The 9,583-nt window shown below is 34.9% G+C and overlaps 1 protein-coding gene across 1 annotated transcript in view; it reads right to left on the bottom strand.

The window, feature by feature from the left end:
• Positions 1-218: 218 nt before the first annotated feature.
• The window catches only part of PRR16 (proline rich 16), a 310,914-nt gene continuing 301,549 nt past the window's right edge, over positions 219-9,583 (bottom strand). Inside the window, exon 3 of the mRNA XM_027874976.1 lies at positions 219-1,248. The gene's annotated coding sequence lies outside the window, so the exon portion shown is untranslated. The remainder of the gene's footprint in view (positions 1,249-9,583) is intronic.

The following is a 9,583-nucleotide window of genomic DNA, read 5'->3' as shown; positions in this document are numbered from 1 at the left end:
GTAATGAAAAGCAATTTGAATAGGCAACAGCAAATAATACAAACAACACATTTATTTAGAAAAATAAACTGAAAATGCTGTTTGTTACATTTTTCCATGAAGCATAGATAAATGGCTATAAAAACTTTTATATGTCAAATACATATTAAAAATGATTTTTGTTTTTACTGTTAAGTGGGAGAACAGTGTCCAAGTTTAGCAAGAATGTTGGACTGTCCAGTTCATTGAATTTGACTTCTTGGTTATTGTTATGATATAAAATGATTTTAATTTAAAAAAATAATTGATCCCTTTGTAATTTATTTGACCACATGGATTTCGGGGGTGACTTTTGTTGGTGGTGGTTTATCAAATTTAAGAAAGGATCATTTTCACTGAATGTAAGTCCTCTCCTCCTTATGAAGAAAAAGGAATGTTTTCTTCACAGTTTTTCAATATTCCCTTTTCAGAGCATCTACAAGAAACAGTTTTTTAGCTGTCTAAAATCTCATGGGACCATCTGTGCAAATACCAGCACACATCATTACCCTGAATGGAATTGACAGTGCAAACATTAGAAGTGTATTGAGATGCATTCGGTACAAGCTGACTTTTCCCAAACCCTGTCTTCAAATATGTGGGAAGAGTTGGATGCAGAATCTTTTCAAGCATTGAGCATCATCACTGCTGTTCCTCTATGGCTTTGAGTTTATTCATGGGGTGGCAATAAACTTCTTTCTCCACAAACGGCAATATCCTTTCGTCCAATACATTTTACTACCATTATGTAAGTGCTCTAGTTTTCCATTTGGCATATTTTGAAAGTTTCTTTTTGGGGAGTAATTCTAACTAGAGGTATCTCCTTTATGCTTTCTCTTCCTTGGCGTGACTCCCTCCCCTCTACTTATCACCCCCAATAAAATCATGGATTAATTGCTAAAACTTTGTTTCCTCAAATGTAATATCTCATGAAATAATTTGCTATAGTCCTTTTCATTTGTTATATCTTCCTAGTAATTTTTAAGTGAATGAAACTTAAGGCTGTGGCTTTTCTTCAGGGCTTCCAGCTCATGGCTGTTGGATTCAAGGCAGATGAATTGATGCAGAGTACTCCAGTGAAATCTTGTGCTCCATCTCTGAGGGCTTTACTGCTCTGAGGAGGGGTTAGGTTCTTGATGGGTCAGCTCTAGAGGGCAAGAAGTCATAGTGATGAATCTCATGTGAAAATAATTAACTGACATGCCTCCAAAAGTAGATATTCCTTTCAGCCTAAAAAAAAAATGAGAGAGAGAGAGAGAGAGAGAGAGAGAGAGAGAGAGAGAGAGAGAGAGAGAGAGAGATCATGTTAAACAAGGAAATGAAAATTCTAGAAGTCATCAGATTATTATACTTCAAGTATTTTGGAAGAAAACAGTCTATTTAAAATGTATAGAACAAAATCACATTTTGAACATCTAAAGGCAAAATTAAGTCAGTTTACCTTTTTTTAACTTAAAATCATTTAATAATCCATATAACTCTTCATTTGTAAAAATGATAGGGTTAGACTAGATGAACTTTAAACTCCTTTTAGCTCTCAATCCTATTAAGCTATGTCTTTAGTTTATGACATATTGTGTAAATCTCTCAATTGTGAAAATTTATCAAGACATCTTAAACTCATGTCTAATAATGAGACTTTAAAATGTAGAATAATTCCATAAGAAGATTAATTTACCTAAACAAGACATCCTTACTTCCTTTTAAGCAAAGTCCTTTCCTAAAACATAACTGAGAAGATATCAATATTTTCTTACTATGAAATATGTCATTGTAATTGGTAGAGCTCTGACAAATAAGAGTGCTGGACTTGGAGTTAGGGGATCTGGGCTCACATCTTTCTTCTGATACTTAACTGTGTGACACTGGCCAAGTCACTTCTCACATAATTCATCATCTTTTAAATATAGTAGAAAACTTGAAAGGCCTGTTATGAGGCCAAATGAGAAAACACATATAAAACTTTTCATAAACTTTGACATTTCTGAGTGCCAGATATTAACAAAACCAGATAACACATAAAGTACATTGTAAACTTTAAAGTGCTGTAGAAATTCTAGTCTTTATTATTATTTAGTGGAATGATTAATAAATATCAATTTACTAGTACAAATAAAATACCAGTGCTTATTTACCTTTAGGTATTTGGGAAATCTAGTAATATCGTTAATATTACTAATGATGATCAGTGCATTAAATTCGGCTTATATAGTAGTCTAATCAATGCATTATTATTTAATTTTAAATGCTCAATTAACTACTCTGAATGTTACTGTGGACTAGTGAGTGCTAATTACTGTGGTTAAATTGAACTATAGTTGATATTTTATTCAATACATCTTAATAATCACTAAAATTAATTAATTAAATTAAATTAATTAATAAAATATATGTCTTCTTTTGAAAGAAAAGGGGAGTAAAGCAGAGCTAGTTATTCTGGTGTAATATATAAATATATATTTATCAGTCCTAGCTTTTATTATGAAATTTTATTTTGAATAGACTAATGATTTTTATCTTCTTGATAAACCTCTTTAGAGTCTTCAAAACAAAAATATATATACATATACATATATAATATACACACACATATATATGCATGCACGCAAGCACACACACACACATACATACACACACACACACACACATATATTCGAATTAAGGTTTTACTTGAAGAGAGACTTTAGTGAAGTTTACTTCCTTCCTATAAAGCTTTGGAACTACAGAGATTCCATTTGCTATTGGAAAACCTAAACAGATTAACAATATAGGGGCTATTCTTAGTTGGGAAGTTAAAAAGAAACAGTTCCAGGTGGACCTGGAAGAGAAGAGAAGAAAGTAGAGGAAGTCCATAGCCAAGAGAAGTGGTTTCTCCCACGTCATCCTGGTGGGCAGTGTGTTAGCATTTAGATTTTTCCCTTTGCCACCTGTAATCTCAGATTTTGGACTTGAAGAATTGTCCACTGTGGGTAGACCTCATTGCTTTCATACCAATAATGATTGCTTCAAATTATTCAAGACTTTAGCTTTCTTATTACAAGAAGATCCTACAAGGCTCTGAGGTCTTGTGGCAAACAGCAGTGGCAATGCACATGTCAAGTCCTAGAAATGTTTTTGGTCATCCAATAGTCAAGTCTTCTTCCCCCTGAGTCTCTGTCAAGTTGACAGAAGAGAAATGGAACTGGAATTAGACCACTTTCACAACCTTCCAACCTTCCCCAGTGGCTTGGGAAGTAATTTGATTTGGAAAACATACATTTAGAGAGTTCCCTTTTAATTTACTGATTTTATTTTGAGTTAATTTTTAAAGTGCATCATTCTTTCTTATCACTATGATATAGTATTATGTGATAAATATAGAATCAAGAGAAAAAACCCAGAAAGGATGAGAACTCATAGGATTAATTTTAGGAGATAGGAATTCCAAACAGGTTTTCAGAACTTAAAAGCAGCATTAGGTTGCTACAATGAAGTATGTGTTATTTCTTTGTTTCATCTATTCCTTTAACCAACACAAATTATAAATCTTGTGTGATTTGGTAGATGGTATTAGAGAGTTGTTGTGGCTAAAAATCCATCATTCTGTAGCCAGTTGGATGACAAGCCTCTGAACTTAACTAAACTGTTTGGGGAATTATTAAGCTGTCTAAACACAGTGTTAGATGCAATGTATAAGAAGATAAAAATGAAAACTGTACCTGCCGGCAAGGAGTCTAACTTCTATCAGACGGCAGGCATAAAAGCTAACACTAGGCCTACGATAGATGGTACTGGAGCTTGCCAGGCTGTGCCAGAGCATGTACTCCATTGGCATTTGGAGAATTAGGTGGTGCAGTGCATAGAGTGCCAGGCCTGGAATCAGGAAGACGTGAGTTCAAATTTTGTCTAAGACATTACTAGCTGTATAACTGAGGGCAAATCACATAACACTATGTACCTCAGTTTCCTCATTAGTAAAATGAGCTGAAGAAGGAAATGACAAACCTCTCCAGTATTTTTGCCAAGAAAACCCCAAAAAGGGCTTGCAAAAAATTGGACATGACTGAAATGACTGAACAACCAAAGACACCTCTATGTAATAGTAGCATTGGGGTACAATTTTAGTACTGGAGCTAAACAAGCATTTTGGCAGACAACATTTTAACGTGCACTTTCCTCTTTGCTTATTTAAATGTGTTTCTATGTTATGGGAATTAGAGTTCTTTATAAAGCTCCACCTCCTTCTTAAGCAATCCACCAACTCTCATACATATAAGGGAAGAGAAGGGATGATTATCTCAAGCTCAAGGTAATATGTGGGTTTGCAATACTAAAATTATACTTCATGAGCTTCCATAAATATGCTTACCTTTCAATTCAGCTACAGCTATAGTATCCAAACCTGTTTTAAAATTATATATTGCATAAACTATATTTATAAGTATGTATATTATAAAATTTCCCAAAAATAAATATTTAAAATAATGAGATAAAAGTGAAATTGTATTTTATAATATTTTGTTAATGGCATAAAACCCTTTTTGATTTCACTAAAATATTGTTAATGATGGAATTTTATTGAAAGTAAGGTAAATGAATATATTTTAATATTTTAAAAATATTGGCTTAGCACTTTGCTGTGCAGTAATGTGAAAGTTTGTTTCTACATTCAGTTTATTTTTAAATTGCTTTTAAAGCTTATTATATCAGAAAAAATACATGCAGAACAAGTAGAACTGCATTATGGACTTCACCAACTCAGTGGTGATACTCATTTTTAACCCTACCTGACAAATATACAGAGGTTTCTATTGAAATTCTGCCAGTAAATTTCCATCTTCCCTAGTGACATTCAGTTGTGCTTACAAATTAATTAGATTCTGTTGCATTTTAACTCTTCATTTGCAGGATTTACATAGTTTATTAAATCTGTTCCCATGATTTTTTTTTCATTGTGCAAGTATGAATTCTAATAGGGGAATACATTTTCTGCTGCCCTTAAAGGAGAAAGTAAGTATCTAAGAAAAGAAGATATCAAATGCTACAGAGAGATTGAGAAGGAATCTTGCTGAAAAATGGCCATTGCAATTTGACAATTAATCATTCATTGGTAACTTTGAAGAGAGAAGTTTCCATTGAGTGAGGAATCAAGGATAAGAAGGAGGTTGAGAACCTGAAAGCCAAGAATAATTATGCCCTAGACAGAAATATGGTAGCTTGGAAAGAGGACTTTTTTGGGGGTAAAGGTTATTTAATGAGATATGATATGGATCAAAACCCATCTATATTGATTCATCCTATTTAATTCATTCTGCCATTCTGAAAAGGAAAAAGAGGATACGGTTTATATTTGCTATCCATTGAGCCAGAGCACAGAGTCCCATACACTAGGGTTTTCTTACCAAAGCCATCCCATGATAGGGGACTGGGGGAGTGGGATGGGGAAGGAAAAAAAGATGTAAGTTTATCCTGGATGGGAATGGAACAGATTTCCCCAATGGAATCTGCATATCCTCTGGGCAGAAGGAGACAGAGAAGACAGGCCAGTTGAATAGGACCATAGATTTAGAGTCTGAAGACTTGATAGAGGCCATTAAATCCAATTACCTCATTTTACAGTTGAGAAAATTGAGGTTGGGAAAGGATAAGTGACATACCGGGGACAAACAACTAAAAATGTCTCAGGCAGGATTTGACCTCAGTTCCACCTGACTTTAAGTACAGGACTCTATCCAATAATGGATTAAAGGAGTAATATGGAAACATGCTGTATTTTAGATAAAGTCTGCAATTGGATAGTCTGCAATCTATCTTCTCATTCTTGGATTGGTTACCCCTTGTGACTATAAAATGAAACTCTTGGGGCCATGCCACAGCATGCTGGCAGCATGGGTTCTAATTTTGGAGGACACAGCATATAATTAGCTAAAAGCAAAGGCATTTAATGTCTTTCCCATAAACCTGATGTGCAGTCAGCCACAAAAAAATACCCACAGCAGTACCTAATAGAGGTTATAGGTAGAGAAGCACATACTTTGCAACATGTGTGGCCAACAGACTTTCAAAGAGGGGCAACTAACACCTGCAAAGTGACTAATGCTCCTCTGATGGATAAAACTTCACTGCACAGTTGTTGTCACCCCTGCCTCCTTTTTCTGTTTCTGAAGAAATTCTCAGTGGTTTCATACTCCAAGTAGCATAGTCAATAGAAAATATGTGGAATTTTTCTTCCCTTTACAAGGAGCAAGTTACTTCAGAAAATCCCTCTACAAAATCAGTTCCATCTAGAACTTTTCTCAACTGGGAGTTACTCTCAAAGCTAGTGCTACCCTAAAAATTTGCCTTCTCTTCTACAAGAATTGGTTCAGAGATGAAAATTTCCAAAAATGTCAAGATCCTTTTTCATCTGCTCAGAAGGATGAAATTTAGAAGGCCACGTGCTTCTCAGGTAACATATAAGCATAGTCTCCTATGGCCAGTGTGTTTCTGATGCCAATTGCCATTGCTGATGGTAAAAGAGAAGAGAAAAAAATCTCTTTGACCTTGCTGGACTCTCCAAGAGGTAGGAGGAAAAAGGGAAATGACTGGATCATTTCTCAGAGGTGATTCATTTTTTGATTATTTATCAATAGGGTCCTGCTCCCAATCACCAGACTCTCCCTTCTTTTGCTGACTACTGTACTCCCCAGTTGGCTCCTCCCATCCTATGATTTCTAAGCATATCAAGGGGCTCAATCCATCAGAGGTTCCCTGTAATAGTTGCTCTACCTCATTTAAGAAAACTGTTTCCTAAGTAGGTATTACCAATAGATCACTTCTGCTTGGGTTGACAAAAAACACCTGATTCTGTTTTAACTCCATTTTAGCTCTATGGAGACAAAACACATTTTTCCCTTTCACTAAAATGGGGACAAAGTGTAATTGAGTTTCTGTATTATATATTAAATTATAAATTAAATTAAATTATATATTATCTATAATTCCCCATGGCCCTTGATTTGATTTATTCAGATTTAAAGAACTAAACCTTAAAAACTTCCTCACAAGTATAATTAAATTAAAGCAAAAAAAAACAAAACACAAAACCTTTCATTCAGTCAGCATTTAGGAATGCCCACTCTAAACAGGGCCCTGTAATGAATACTGTGGGACATATGAAAAGAGACAGAAATCAAAGTCCTTTGCCTTATTGTTCATGGGAAAAGGATGAGCCCACATCTGGGTGCACAGCTTGGATAGTCAGAGGGAAAGAAAAACTGAGCACCTTATCTGGCATTTGCCTGGTGCAAATGCATGACAATGAAGTCATTTAGTTATACTACTAGGCACAATTTTTTAGAAATACACATGTTCAGGAACATGTATTCATTAACTTCTCACTTAAGAAGCAAAAGACTGTTACATGGGGATTTATACTTCATACACACATGCACACATAAATATGTGTGAATATATGCATGTATATGTATTTGAGTATGCACACATATGAATGTGTGTGTGTTTTTTCTGATTATCCTCTATTTTTTTTCTATTTTCTTTCTTTTTTTTAAGGGTTAAGTGACTTTCCTAGGGTCACACAGCTAGTAAGTGTCTGAGGGCAGATGCCCTCAGGTTCTCATGACTCTAGGGCCAGTGCTCTATCACTGTGCCACCGACATGATCCGAGCATCCTCTATTTCAAACAACCCTCTAAAGCCAAAAAGGAGAGTACTATATGCCAAAATTTACCAGGATCTATCAAAACTATGTCTAATATACATATATTAGAAAATTTATTAGAAAAACATTCATTATTAGCTATTAAGTATTAATGTAATTAATCTAACAGAAATGGCATTTTTATGGAACTGTACTTTCTTAAAACACTTCTAAAAATAAGGCCAGTGTTTTTACAAAATATCCTATAGTGGCTGCAAGTCTGTGGCATAATTGAAAAAAAAAACCACAGAAAGTATATCCTATCAAAAGTCTCCTCAAATTCAATGATTCAAATCTGACCAAAAAACCCATAAGAAACTACTATATAATGATGTAAGATATCATATATGATAAAGGACATGAGAAAGGCAGCATGCTATATTGGAAAGAACACTGTGTTTTTAAGAATAAATCAAGCAATAAACATTTATTAAGTACCTACTATGTGCCAGGGACCAAATAATCAAGATTTGTGTCCTGGCTCAGTCACTTAGCAGCACTGTGATGATGGAAGATTCACTTAACCTCTCTCAGCTGCCTTAGTTTTCTCCTTTGTGAAATGCTTATAATCGTAGTTGCAATACTTGCATTACAGGGTGGTAAGGAAAGGACTTTCTATTCTGCAAAGTGCTATTTTCCTAAGTTATAAGTCTGGGTCGTTCAGTTTCCAAGGGGATATCAATAATACATAGAACATTCATGCAATAAAATTAGAAAGAAGAGAAGTAGTGAATAAACTACTTTTTGACCTGCAAGTTTGATTAATAGCCAATTATTATGTAAAGGTATTTTATTTAATACTTCTTAAATCCTGACTAATAAGGAAAACCACACAGAAGCAATTATTTATATATGAGGAAAGATAATATTATTTATTTTTATACCACTGTAGATGGAACTAGTTAACATATAGACCTACTACATTATAGTTAACCGTGAAATGTTTTCTGCAAAAGTAATCTATAGAAGCTGTTCCTCCTTTTCTCTTGTCATGGGCAGTATAGGAACTGACAGGGAAATATTTGCTATAAGGTGGGCCCAGAGACAATGAAAAATCCTATAGGCAAAAACAAATTTAAGATAAGTAGTAGTGTTTACCTCTGTGTGTGATAAAGCAATAACTTTTTAAAATAGCATGGTACTTATTTTTAAACCAATGTTTGCCTAAGGCTATCATATCAGGCGGCAGTTTTGAAATTAATAATAATGACTGGCAGCAAGACTTTTGACACACATCAGCTTCATGATATAAGGCAAGCCAGAATCTCTCAATGCCCTTAGGCAACAGTTGAGATGATAAGCTACAATTGGTAATTTACTGATCTGCACTGGTAGGAGGAGATTTGGCCTCCTCCTATGTGCCAGAGTGCTAGAAGGGAGGTAGAAAACAACATAAATAAAATAGTTCCTTCCCTCAAGGAGATTATATTCTTCTAGGCAACAACAATACATACACAGATAGGAACACACAAAATAAATACAAAGTAATTTTGGGGGTTGAAGGAGAGGACTGAAAATCGGCAGTCAGAGAGGGAGAGTGGGAATCAGGAAAGGTCATCTGTTGCAGGTGGCACCTGAGCATACTTTGATGGAAGCTAAGGATTCTAAGAAGCAGAAGTGAGGAGTAGAAGGATCCTGAGCATAGGAGATAGCATGTGAAAAGGCATTAAGATAAAGATATGAAGTGTCATGTACAAGGAATAGTGAGAAGCCAGTTTGGCTACAGATGAAGAGGACATGAAAAAAAGTAACGGGTGATTAACATTGAAAGTTAGGTTACTAAATAAAAAGGCTGCAAAAAATGGAGAGAGAGAAAGAGAGAGAGAGAGAGAGAGAGAGAGAGAGAGAGAGAGAGAGAGAGAGAGAGAGAGAGAGAGAGAGAGAGAGA

The sequence above is a fragment of the Vombatus ursinus genome, unplaced genomic scaffold (assembly GCF_900497805.2).
Source record: "Vombatus ursinus unplaced genomic scaffold, bare-nosed wombat genome assembly UNPS02014807.1, whole genome shotgun sequence".
In the NCBI taxonomy this organism is placed as follows: domain Eukaryota; kingdom Metazoa; phylum Chordata; class Mammalia; order Diprotodontia; family Vombatidae; genus Vombatus; species Vombatus ursinus.
This window is presented reverse-complemented; position numbering and strand designations above follow the sequence as displayed.